This window comes from Poecilia mexicana, unplaced genomic scaffold (genome assembly GCF_051168715.1).
Source record: "Poecilia mexicana isolate PSO_F unplaced genomic scaffold, ASM5116871v1 scaffold_9, whole genome shotgun sequence".
Taxonomy (NCBI): Eukaryota; Metazoa; Chordata; class Actinopteri; order Cyprinodontiformes; family Poeciliidae; genus Poecilia; species Poecilia mexicana.
Genome location: NW_028263378.1, coordinates 15222941 through 15237386, shown reverse-complemented (window position 1 = coordinate 15237386; position 14446 = coordinate 15222941).

Below are 14446 nucleotides of genomic sequence, written 5' to 3'. Positions count from 1 at the left end.
TTTAGATATTTATTATAAGTATCATTTCTAATTTTTCCATAGATCTGAGAGGACTCAAAGGAAATAGACTTTTTCTTTTCAAGAAAGGGCTTTCTTTCAATCAATCCAAAATGTTTTGTTTGTACTGCAAATAGAGCTAACATTATTTACAATTCTATGGTTTTTGATCCTAGGGACAAATAGGTTTCACATCGACAAGCTTTATTTAGCAGCAGTAATAAATGCAATGGCTTCCTCACCCCGTATGGACCAACACAAAATAATCATAATTGTGAAGTGGAAGTACTTGATCAAATCTGAAAAGTTTAACATACAGTTGTTTCAGCCCCTGAGTCAATACTTTGTTCATCCACCTTGTGTTGCAATTATGGTCGCTTATCTTTGGAGGTATACTTGTGATTTAGGATCAACTAAGACTAATTTCCCTCCTCCTTCTAAAAAGAAGCATCTGAGTAGCATGATGCTGCCACCATCGTATTTAACTATGGGGACGCCGTATTCACGACGATGTGTTAGGTTTCCACCACTCATCAGTTATGTGCTCCTTTGTGTCGGTCTGTTTCAAAAAGGCTTGTAACATGACAAAATATTAAAAAGTTGAAGGAGTGTGAATACTTTTTTGCGAGGCAAAAGTGTGAACACATTTTGATTGCGTTTATTTGTGTTGAAACGCTGAAAGAGGGCAGATGAGTGACCTAGCAAATACAAACGATGCCAAAACCTTTTTAGGAACGTCCCCTAAATGTTAGACTTAGCAACATGGATATGAAGGTTACAGATTTTGAAACCTTGAGGGATACAGCACCATGAGGTAAGCAAATGATTGAGTGTGCAGCCTGCTGACCTGTATTCATTTGCACTTGCTTATCATAAAAAAAAATCAACAATTCTAAGTGCTTTCACATCATCACAGCTGTCAAGGAGCAAAGGACACAGGAACTGCTTTTTCATCAACTTTTGTCTCCTTGACTGCAAATCTGCTCCAGCCACGCCCCAGTGCTTCTCATTGGTATTGCATTTCAAGGTACTTCTGCAGTGAAGTTAGCAGGTGCCTTTGACCTTTGCTTTGTGACAAAAAAGTAACTTTGTTTCTGGAACCTTGTTTCTATTGTTTCTATTGCAGTATCAATTTTGAAAGCACAGCTACTCCGAGACATTATGGTGAGCTGCATAGAGTAAACTAGGAGAAATCTTTTTACTGAGATATTCCTTAAGTAGGTAATGACTATTTTTCTTCTGTTTCTACTTTTTGTGTCTATTTTTCCCCCCATCTTCTGCTCTCCTGATTTCTTCTATGCCCATCTTTGTGCCTTCCTTTGTCTCCCACTATTCTGGCCCAAGGCATTGCATGCTCCTTTGTAAGCCCTGGGACACTTTACCATTGGCAACCCTGACTTTTTAACTCGGTCTCTCTTGCCTTCCTCCTGTCTTTTTTTTTCTCTGGCTGCAGGCTAAAAATCTCCAGCTAGTTCATCAGTCGTGACCATCTATCCCATCCATTCCTTCCCCAGGCCAGGCCCGAGGCGATGAGAAGGCTGCCTTGGGTGTGCTACACAAGTGACTGGCCATCTCCCATAGACCGAATCCCAGGGCTGGACTAAAACAATCCGCCAGCGGTGAGAACAGACACACACGTCCTGCTGACTTCCGCGAAAGTGCGAAAAGCTTGTTTGTTCACTCTCGTGCTTTCATTAATCTGCATGAGTGTGTGTCCACCATGAGGCGGGTCCATTAGTGTCCAGATCTAATGTACCACCCAACCTCCACCTCACCTCCTTCAGCTGGCCCAAAACCCATTTTCATAGTTAATGATTGCAGCTCCACTTAAAAAAACAAGCCACAGCTCACCCTCTGCTTATCTATTTTACATGCCAACAAAGAGAGCCATTAGTGGTTATTCTTCAAGCTATATTACAATTTTCACTTAAAATAATGCACATGCCTGCTTGTCTCGCTCTCAATTAAGTAATTTTTCATCTGTTAATGAGTTTGGGAAGTCAACAGCGTCCTTGAGCGTTGGCCGAGGCTGAATAAACACCCCGGCGAGGGTGTAGAGGCGTGCTGTGATTTAGTGCTATCAACAGTGCATCCATCCATGGCCTTTATTTTTTTTTACATCTTAACTTCTGTTGCTCTCCCTTTGAAAGCTCAACCTTTGTTTCCATCTGTCTCCTTCCCCATGATCGTGTGTCTGACGCTCTCTTTTCTTTAAACTCAAATGCTTTCTCCCATCCCATGCTCCTGGCTGAGTTCAAAAGTGTGGAGAGGCGGAATTAAGTGGCTGTCTGAGGATGCGTCTTCAAAGTAGCCGGGAGCAAGCTTTGAATGATAAGAGCTAAGAAGGGAGTCAAAAGAACATAACTGCGATTTCAATCTGGCTGTTACCGGTGAATGCAAAAGCATCTCGATCTGTTTTATCCACTGACCTTAAACTTGTGGCTTTCAGGGATCTTTATTGATAACAGAACCGATTTACAAAACTTACAGGAAGAATCGGAAATGACAGACTCAGTTGGGGAATAGGAGTGGAGGAGTTTGACTATAAAAATATACATTTTGGGGTTGAAATATTGAGGATATAGATTTGATCTGTGCTAAAAAGCAAAGCTCTTGTTTACATATGTGGCTACATTTTGACCCTTACCTTTGGTCGAGTGATATGGATCATGACAGAAATATCAATATTCTTAAGACACTGGAAATGGGCTTCCTTCGTAGGTGTGAAGGGTCAGATAGAGTCAAAAGCTCTGCCATCTTTTGGTTGGTTGTGGCAGAGCTGCTGCTTCTCTTTTTTTTTTTTAACCAGAGACAATTGAGGTTGTTCAGGGACCTGACCCGGATGCCTTTTAACACCTCGTTTAGTAGTTTTTCTGTCACATCCCACTGTGGGGAGACCTGAAGGCAGGCACAGTACTCCATAGAGGGACTACGTTTCCCTTCCTGCCTGGGAATGCCTCCGGGCCTCCCGGAAGTCCCCAGTCTCAGTGGAGATGGACATCTTGGTTTCTTGCCAGGATGTGTTGCTGAGGAGAGGATTAGTGGATGACAATAGATGGATGGATGTTACCTACATTGTTGAATTGTTCCATCAGGCATAACATACTTTCAGAAATGTGTATGTTGACTTCTGTTTAGATTTACAATTATTGCAGCACAAAAACACCAGTGAAAAAAATACCCAACAATGTTGCTTTTCAAGAAATGAAAGAAATATTTGACTTGTAATTGTAAATTCACCCAGCTTACCAGCTTTTTGATGCCTTTAAAAAAACAAAACAAAAAAACCCATCAAACTAAAACCAGATACCAAAGAATTCATTGCCAAACGTGACTCTTGAAACAGATACTAATGTTACAGTTATTAGCCAGAATCATTGCATTTCATTTCATTCCAATTCTCAATCCACATTAATTGGACTTCACACTAAGGAAAAACAGTTCAGGCATGATTGGTAGACCATTTTACTTCTTATATTGTCCCCAGAAGGAATGGCGCCCAGGGAGGTGAGCCATACCCACTGAGACTGACTCGAAACACCAAAACAAACAAACAAAAAAGGGAGACAAAGATTCACAAAGCAGACACCCCCTTTAAACAACTACACCTTAAGATCCTGTATCACTGCAAACAGGATCAGTGACAAAAGGAATCAATGGTGGTCACCCCACTGACACTGGGACCAAGACCAACCTTGTGCTGAGAATGCAGACACAAATAATATTGACTGAAAAGCCCCATCAATATTCCTCATACGCTCTCTTCCCAAAATATCTAAAGGGACAAGCCTTCACAAAACACAAACCAACAAACACCACCAAACTCTGGTCTAAATATGAGGGTGACGATCTTTTCTTACTCGGCAGTTTGCAAATTAAAAAAGGTGAGATAATATCAAGTGAAACCAAGTACACATTTAATTTTCTTTTGATCTTTTAAATGTTATTTCATTTAGAATAAATAAGTTAACACTCTCTAGTTGACTGGAAGATCTGATGGAATAAAACATTAACCTTGTCCTGCTGTTGTAGAAGAAATGGACGGTGTTTAAGCAAAACATTTTTCTCTTATTTTCGATTTCTTTACCTTTCTTGAGTTATTATGTGCCTGCAGTAGAGATTCGGCTTGAAAACAGTTCAGGTCAGCAGAAGTCCTGACGCTCTATTTGTGCCATTTCAGAACATATTGTGTGACTGGTGACCGTTGAGCTCGTCCCGGAGTAGCTGCTCTTAAACCTGAAATGGACCGTCCCTATCCGGAGGGCCGGAGGGAGCGAAGCCAGGCTGTAAAACTCAGAGAGATGTAACAGGATAAAAGCTCTCTCCTAGATCTCTGATATACTGTGGCATTTGGCTGAACTTCACATTTCACTTAGCCCCAGCACCACGAGCTGAGCTGGAAAAACTCTGATAAGTGTAAATTAGTCGTTTCTTTTCTCTAATTCTGTCTTTCTTCAGTGGTCTTCTTGTGCTTGTCTCTGTCTCCTTTTTTAAGTGAGCTCTCCGTCTCCAGTCAGAGCTGAGTTTTCTCCAGAACAAAGGGTCCACTTTGGGAACGAGACAGGGCAGAGAGGTAATTTGAGAACAGACAGGACCTGATCCGTAACGGGGTTACCTCAAGGTAAGAATCCGTTTAAATTCAGAGAATTCAATATGTGACAAATGTTGTCCTTTACCATATTGCTCATTCTTACTCATTCTGCTTAAAAGAAAGTTTGACACCATGGAAAGAGAAACAGGGATATTATAGAATCACAACGTGTGAAACACAGAGCCCAGAATATTGTTTGATTTTTACAAGTTGATCGCAGACAAAAACTTCAGAACAATCACAGATGAGGGCAAATTTGTTCTTGTAAGGAACAAATTTCCTTACTTATTTGAGTACATTTTATCAATAGACACAAATAACCCAAATCCCTCTTAAAATATATGCATCTGAAGCTATGTTTATACATCTGTGTTTTGCTTTTATTTATTTTATATGAATTTTGAAGAACTTTTGATTAGTTACTCATAACTTTCTGTATCCCTGGGGCATAAGTACAACAGAGGTTAATTTATTTTATTCATTGGGGCCTGTAGGCTGGATGAGAACACATATTTATCTTCCCACCATGGATGGCAAGCAGGCTGGGAAGGAAGGTAACAGAAAAAAACCTTTAAAGCTCACTTTTTAAAAAATGTATAAAAGACCAGCTGGTTGGAGGATCAGCAAGTCTCTTCAGCAAACAACAGATACTATCAATATAAATGCTGTAGTTGGGTTGATTTTAAGCGGTAGTGCATCAATAATTTATCAGATTTATATAAATTAACCATTCTCCCAACTTTTCTTATTAGAGACGTATATTTTTGCATATTCTATAATAAATGATAAGTAAAAGATTTTGTATTTCTTTCATGAAAACGTGAGGTTTGAACTGGAGCCAGGAGTCAGGAAGCAAAAAGGGCTCATGCAAAGTGTTGATTTGTGATTTTGTCAAAGGCAGCTACTACTTGAAAAGGGGATCTGTTTTTCTCATTCTATAGAGGTGCTCAAATTAAATGTTGGGTTTCTCCAACATTTCCATCGTGAGACGATGTTATAAAACTGAATTCTTTAGGACTCTTTCGCATCTTTTCCAGGAATGCTAAAAAGGTAGTTGTCTGTGTGTCTCATTATGCTGTCCTATTCTAAAACAGGTTTTTAAATCCATGCAGATACACACTGCATGTATTTGAAATATCACTCTCCTCTACTCATATTTGAAGCCTACCATAAGTGCCAAGAGATAGTTAGGTGAGCTGCTCCGGGGCATCTAATCTCCCGGGTTTATTGCTCTGGAGCTCTCATTAAGATGTGCTCAGAATGGAGAAGCTCTCCCACCATCCTGAAATATTGCTCTGCAGCTACAGCCAACACATTATGTTTGACATTTTTCACTTAGTTCATCTGCTGGCGGCCATGGAGGCTCAGGGAGCGCTTGTTTGTGGTTGAGCTCCCGTTCGGTTCAGCTCGAGTTATGGACACCGGATCACCTGTCCGGATGTGTCTGTCACTGGATTTAATTAAATGCAAGGTAACTTGATTTACAGAGCTCTGAAATGTTTTAATGTGCAAATATCAACTCTTCATGCAGGACCACAGTTTGAAAGTTTTACAGTTTCAACATGGCGTAAAGGCTAAATTGGCATGAAATAAATGTTTTGCCTGAGCTTCTTAGCACCACAAGTTTAAAGAGATTTTTATTGAAGGATTTAAGTCCTTTTTTCCAGCATTTATGATAATTGTTGAGCAAAAGGTAAGTTACTCCTTTTTTATTTAAATTGAAGAGGTCACATCTGTCATTTTATTAATATGTTATTTGATTTCATGACAATATTTCAATAATATTGATCAGGAAATGGGGAATTTGATCTTACCCTAAGTAATATAATATGCCTGTGGTTGAAAACAAAATGTAATAGATGAACTGTAGATACATTTTAACTGGTTCTTTCTTTACTTTCTTATGCTTAATTAGCTATCCACAAGGACATCTTTTGACCATGTGTGCTTACATTTTCATCAGTTTTTTGGACTGCGATGTAGCTCTCCACAGAGCCGGGCAGGGTATTGATTTGTTTGCATGTGATTTTTTTTTTGACTAATTTGAAATGACTACAAATTTAGTGTCTCCTCCTTTTATAGGTGTGCATTAATTTATAATGTGGAGCTCCATCTTTTCACTACTTCAATCCCCCTGCCTTCTGTCTTCTGCTTTCATTTGTTCCCTCTGTGTTTAACTCTTTAATTTATTCTCCTTTGCTGATCTCTCCAAGTTTTCCTTCTGTATATTTTATTTTCCCCCACTGCTCCGTTCTTCTGCTCCATTTGTTGTTAGTCGAAATGAATTTCCTTGACTTTGTTCCCTCCGTTTTGTCTTTATTGTTTCTTCTTTCTTCTACAGAATCTCAGAAGCATATTTATGAGAATGTGAATCTTTCAGAAATGACTGGAAGGCAGACCTGAGCTTTTCCTCCCTGGATCCCTAAAACTGGCGCACTAGCAACTGATAAAGAGGGCGAGCAAAAATAACTCAGCAGCTAATAAGGCTTCTGTGAATAGTAATTAACGTACTTTGTGAACATTATCACTACATACCAATTAGCAATTGCTATTCCAGACATTAATGCTGCATCTTGGTGTTTGAATTATTTGTTTTTTAAAATTCTGTCTATTCATTCCCCTTAAATGTTCCACTGGTCTAAAGTGCTCTTAATGAGATAGAAGAGAGAGGTTTCTCAAGTTTTATGCAAACTATAGAGTAACTCAGCACTGTCCCTCCTCCACCTGTTGCTGCACACTGTCGCAAATGAACATCAAAAGAGCACCCACCCACCTGAGTTTATTTCATAGTGACTGTTTTAACAAAAACTTTGCCATTTGAGTATTTTACATACTACTATGGGATCAAAGCTCCAGATTCGCACCATGTAACTAACGGAGAAGCTCTCATGTTGTAGCTAATTTACTTCTGCACACAAAAGTGTGCTTTATCTTTGGTTCTAATACTTAATCTTTTAATTATTAAATTGATGCTAATATGTTAGCATCAACAGTTAATATATTGTTGTTATCTATTTTGGTACATAATAGCAGTACAGTAAAGTACTTCTGTCATCACCATGTTTAAGATAAAGTAACTTGGAACCTATTGTAGACTTGTATTATATCATTCTACACCACACTGCTAGACAGTGCCCCAAAGTGATTACAGAAGTTAGCTAAAAGCGGTTTTATAAAACACACCACACTTGTGTTCTCTTTTTTTTCATACCTATCTACAGAAAATAAAAATTGAAAACACATCAAGCAGCAGTAACTCACACTCATTACAGCACAGATTTAGAGTGAGTCTATTTCAGATCCACTCTGTTATTCACAGTGAGCACACAGTGAGGGGTTGCATGTTGGATCTATTCTGGGTTCACTCAAGCACGTTCAATCAGAGATCAAATCATTCAGCCTCATGTTCTCTGTAATTATGATTCATTAGTTCACCCTGGTGCCTCCAGAGGGCAGTAAAACATAAGCTGTAGCTGGGCTGGCAGAGCAGCAGGAGTTGAGGGGAATTACTCACCTGCATATGAACTTGCCTGTCCTGGCAGACTAATGCCTCGTGATGCCTTATTTCAAAGAGAGGTTGAGGGTTGGAACGGGTGAGGCAGAGTCGCAAAGATATACGACTGGAGTTGATGAGCAGAGGTGAATTTGTTCTTTGCTTCTTTTTGTTTTAGTGCTGATCTCCCCCCCCCCCCTTTGCAGGAGTCATTAAACATGACATTTTAATACCTGTGACCTATCTCTCTGTTTAAAATATGCGGCCAGTGAAATTACCAAACAATATTTTTGACAAGATGAATTTACCCTGTGACTTTGAATCAAGAAATTCTCCCTTTATGTCTTTTTTTTTTTTTCTTAGTATGTAATACCTCAGACCTCCACCTTCACCACAATGGATGTACCTCCATCCATCTTCATTAGCAGCTGGCAGCTCAGCTCACACGCTCTCCTACATGCGCACACACTGACCAGATGGGTCGTTTCCCACAGAGGGGACACTCAGGACAAACACCTTTACTCCCTACAGATCGGCAGACGGTGTGACTATGCAGTCTGTGTGCATGTGTTATTCACATTAAAAAAACATTCTGATATGGAAGGGTTTGCCTATAGCAAACAATGAGCCAATGCAACCCTGCAAACTCAACCAAAACAGATGGAGGAGTAGCAGTGTTGGATTTTTTTTTTGTCTTGTAAGGACGGTTCAAACTTAGTTCACCTGTATAGAGTTGTGAATTCCTTGTTTATGTTCTTATGAAGATTGTTATTTTTAGAAACAGGGAAGAAGCCCAGCTCCTGAGAGAGGAAACATGTGAAAGGAAAACACACAGCAAAGCCGTTTAAAATAGAACATGGTCTAATATGGAAAACTAATTGGAATTTTAGGCTTAATTCTGATTTTCTTAACAGAAAGAAGTTGGTATTATGTCAGTCCTTTATCATTGAAATGTTTATTTATTTTTTTACATTTCAGTTTGAAAATTGAAATCTCTATATTAGATATATTCACACACAGATTGATAAATTTGGGCTGCACAGTGGTGCAGTTGGAGGAGCTGTTGCCTTGCAGCAAGAAGGTTCTGGGTTCAATTCCCAGCCTGGGGTCTTTCTGCATGGAGTTTGCATGTTCTCCCTGTGCATAAGTGGGTTCTCTCTCTCCCACAGTCCAAAAATATGACTGTCAGGTTAATTGGCCTCTCCAAATTCTCCCTAGGTGTGAGAGTGTGTGTGCATGGTTATTTGTCCTGTCTCTGTGTTGCCCTGCAGCAGACTGGCAAAACATTAGCTAGAGATAGGCACCAGCAACCCTCCCGACCCCACTAAGGGACAAGGGTGTAAGAAAATGGATGGATTAATAAATTCTAAACACTTATTTTAGATATTTTTTATGATTCCCTCATAAATATATGAGTCAGCACCGGGAAGCATTTATTCTCCAAAAGTGTCTTGTACGCCAAAGCATAAAATTTTTTAATCACCGGTTTTGTATGAAACACTGCCATGACATTTAAATACGTAACTGAAATAAATACTTCATACATCACTTGCATAAATATCCAAGTTTCTTTTTTTTCTTTTTTAGCTGAATTACTGAAATCAACTTTTTACCCACTAAAGACACAGAATTACCTGCAAACCTGCAGAAACGAAAGCCATCTGTGTCAGGAAGCAGTGGGAAAAGTGTGAAACAAAAAAGTCTGATAAGTGGAAAAAAAAAAAAAATCACAGAGCACACCTGTTATTTAGAAGTGTGTGCTTTGTCTTATTTTTAAAATGTGAGAACTGTCAGAGGTGTTTCTCACAATTAATTTATGCCGTCTCACCCACATGCCTTAATATTCACAACTGACACACACGATCAAACAAGTCATTGTAGAAGATTACTTAGCAAAGACAGAAACTTAGCAGCACATATTTAAAAAGTAAAAGTGCACCACAGGTTCCTTTAAAAATGTTGCACAACTGAAAAATATTTGCTTAGACTTCCAGCAATTACAGTGAGGACTAAGTATACAATAAGTGGACTCGCACTCTGTTTTAAGTGCGAGTCCACTCAAGACAAAGCAAACTGTATTTTCTTCTGAGTAAAAGCCTTAGCATACCCACGCTGAACACAAAACAAGCTTCCTGTAGAAACATTGCTGTAGTCAATATTCAGATCTAACCACTCAGACCCAAAAACCCTGCTGTGCTTTTATCACAAATAAGAATGTGTCCTGGCTCTGAGTCAGTGTAAATGGACATGTGCATCGGAGTGAGAGTGACAAAGTGTTCACTGTCTTACTGCTGACAGCACACCCAGGAGAGTGAAGTCTATTCACTGTTATGGTAATTGGTGCACAGGAAAAGAAGTTCCCAAATGAGTGAACGAATGAATAAATGGATGCAAGAACCAAAAACCAGCCAGAGAAAGGGGATTTTCTACTTTCTGTTTTAGATTTCCAAGTTATGCATCAGTTGCCTCATTTTCTCTGCCTCATCTTTCGTTGAGTTCGTCTTCATAAAACCAAAATCTCTCCTGCTCAGCCCTTCATTTAGCACAAAAAGGAGAAAAGTCTCAGCAGCTCCCAGGCCCACTCTCCTCTCTCCTTGCCTGACTTCGTCACCTCCTCAGACCCATTTCCTTTTTCCTCGAAATGAAGGAGCCACAAAATCCCCAAAGTGACATTATTAAAGCATGTAACAACACTCCTAACACGTTTGGTTTATTGTATGCTCTGCTTCCAGTCAGGGAGTTCCCTGCCCAGGTAAGAACAACAACGGAGGTCTAGCTGACAAACCTGCCGGGTCCAGCTACAAACTGACTGAGTGAGGAACCAAACGGCTTCACCTTGAGCTTCTGCTGCGCTATCAGACGGACCAGAATGAGTTAAAGAAGTTATACACAAATATCTGTCGACTTAATTAAAATGTTTTTATTTGAGGCTTGATATTAAATTAACTTCAGCCTTTTTACATTCATAGTATTTTTACCTCCAGTTTGTGAAATTTATGCTCTTTTTAAAAAATAATCATAATCTTTCTGCCCCAAAACAGACTGCATGATGTGATCCACCAAAATAAATCACTGAATACAATCTAAATTTACATCGACAGTGACACTGATTTTTACAGCTTAGTCATAAATTTAAAATGGCAACTTTTGGAATATGTGTTAAAAACTTGTACCTGCATGTTGCAGTATTATGAACAATTATTTCAGAATCACTTCTTTGATGGGAATCTCGGCTCCTTTCAGAGAGCCGGTTCTTGTGGCTCGGCTCCCAGAGAAGAGAGGGCTCTTTCAGCTTCCAAACAGCCCTTAGTTTATTATCGTGTGCAGTCCCATATAATAACATAACTTGGCAAATTGGAACATTTTCTATGGTAAATTATTTTTCATTTAATGTTCCCTATATGAGAAGCCTTATACTTCCTTAAGTACATGCTGACATTCTTACTTTTGTGACATTCTGCAGAGAAATTAAAATGTCTTCTTAGATTATCTGTGATTTTTTTTGTTTTGCTTACAATCCATTCTTTTAGGGGGAAAAAACCCCTCTAACACAGTATTTCCTAAAACAATGAAATACTAATGATTTGGGAGTTAAAATCTCTCAAAGTTTGAATGTTTAATAGGGAAGATTTAAGATGACTTATTGTCTGACGACACCGAGGTGCTCTCTGCTTATGTGCTGAGATTTCCTCGGAAAGTGGTGAAGACGAGTTTATTAAGAAATCCAGAGGAGGAAAGTACTTGGAAATGTGTACTTTGACGTTTCAGGAAAATCGCTCTCCTCCTCTGAGTGTTTAGAAATTCAGTCCTGTGAAACTCTCTGATGCTTCTCATTATACATTTAATTCTCAGTTTCATGGGTACACCAAGTTCTTTCCGTATGCACCATGACCATACACAGCCATGCTCGAGTTCCTTATTATATTTTGTAAAGTCTAATTCAGTATCCTGATGAAAAGGAAGGGATGAAAGATTTAATGTGTCCTTAAACATATTTGTGTGTGTGTGTCAGAGTTGGCTTTGACCTAATTTCCTCCGCCACATGCTGAGTAAATGTGTCGACCTTGTGATGTCTTCAGCGACTCCCACCAAGAGGAATGCGTTCGTGTGTAGGTGTTTGTGCACAAGTCAACTGCACTGCACAATTAAGTGCTACAGTTTTCTCAGATCTCCGTCTCCCTATGAGTCCGGCTCCATCTGACATTTTTATCTTGTGTGGAGATGGAGAGGAAATGAGGGAAGAAGGGAGTGAAGAAAGGAGGGGGGGAAGGCTATGAGGAACAGTTGGAATCCCTTAAAATCTCTCCTCTCCTGCTCTTTTGAAATCCTAATGTCCCAGTATCAAAGCATCACTCTGGCTCTTTGTAGAAAATGGATTTTTCTCAATTTGTCTTTGTCCCCTTTTCTCCATTTATTCCATTTATTGTTGTTTTTTTTCCTCTTGAACTTCATGCAACTATTTCATTTTCTTCTTGTAGTACAGTCTGCCAGTATATGCAGTAATATTTTGCTTGTTTCTACCGTTCAATCTCATTCTGAGCAATGGAGCATTTCCATGACCTTCAGAGAAACAACATCCATCCATTGTCCATACCTGATGCCAATCTGGGAGTCATCGGGCGAGAGGCGGAGAACACTCCGAACCGGTCAAAAGTGCATCTCAAAGAAAGACAGATACACACAGGACAAACAACCATACACACACATGCCATAGAGTAATTTAGAGAGACCAATTAGATTAACAATTTAGAAAGACCAATTAATCCAACAGTCTTGGTTTTGGACCATGGAAGAAAGTCAGAGTAGCTGGTTGCTGGGACAACAGGAGCTAACAACAGGCAGAATATTCACTCTCACTTGCATGAAGTGGTAGAAAGAAAACCCTGTCAGCCATTAGATAAGAAAATTACAACAGTGGGGCCTCAGGATTGGGAGTTTCTTCAAATTTACCACACACCTCTTTAGCTATAGAGCAGAAGAGAGTCCAGATTTCGCTTCAGGTCAGATCTCAGGCTATTTTTGGATAACTGCTTCTCCAAGTCTGGCTCCTTTACTGTCACTGGGGTGATATCCCTTTCCCCTAAAGCCAGATTATGATGGTTGGAACCCAGGGCCTATCATTGCCTGTGACCAAGGGAGCACAGCTTTTAGGGCATAGAATATTGTTTTTGTAGCCTGGCCATCAGCTTCTTGTGCAATTCTGCTGCTGCAAAAAAGAGCTTCAGGACAGTCTGGGCTTCCTCCGCTTCACTTAGATTGTCTCCGGTAGACTTTCTACTGGGCCAATCAGCAAAGAGAAGGAGAAGTTGTGAACAATGACGATGAATTTCAGCGCTTGTTTTATGATTTCAGCAATGGCAACGGAAGAAGTGAACAAAACTGTTTAGTCCATTTTGGACATGCTTCCTAATATTGAATTAACATTGACAGCCATCTCGTTTGGAGCGGCACTTCTCTTTTTTCCGTGGAGGATGATTGTTTGTAGCACAGGCAATTTCCGGTAAGCTTCATAGCGTCAAAGTAGTGCACTACATATGTCACAGGTATCGGTGATTGGGTAAAATTTACCCCCCCCCCAAAGCTTCCCTCCAGCAAGCAATTGATCTCAGACCCTCTATATGAAGCAAATAACAAGACAAGGGGCTGGTTTTTACCAGGCTGTTTATGTAGTCTTGTTGCACTGAAGAGCTTTAGACTGCTCCTCTTACATGGACTAAATCCAAACATCATAGTCCACAGGATCATGGAAGTATCCAAACTCCTCTATTTTGACATAGAATGGATCTATTTATTTGTCAGCGTTGTAGGGAGGCTGGTGCCAATCCAGTGGTCAGTGGACAAGAGGCTGTTTCCACAGAAAGGCCACCGCAGGGATCCAACACCAAGATCCACTGAGCTGCAAGACAGCAGTCAATTTTAACATGAAATAGTTTTCTTCTTGTCATTTTGATGTAGAAAAAGCATTTGTCTGATGCCAGAAGGGTGTGAAAGAGTGATTGTACTACTGCCATTGTTGTCCCAGTCTGTGGCCTTATTATTTTATGCTTGCAACCATTTGGACATGTTGTCTGGTGTCAAACTGCATTGAGAACAATTTGAATTTGACTTTAATCATCTTAAGAATTCTTCAAGCATATCTTCTTATAGGTGTTTGAATACTAAACAACAGGATGCAGAATGAGAAGGAAAAAAAAATCTTCCTTTCAGTATCCATGTGAAGTGCCATCAAAGCACAGTGTGTCAGCAGAAGAAAGACAATGTGCCCATTAATAAGATGTTAGCAAAACCACTGGGGCAGAGCAGTTTTGACAGATGGCCACAAACCCCATCTTTGCAACCATCTTCACATGAATGCAGTTTAGTTT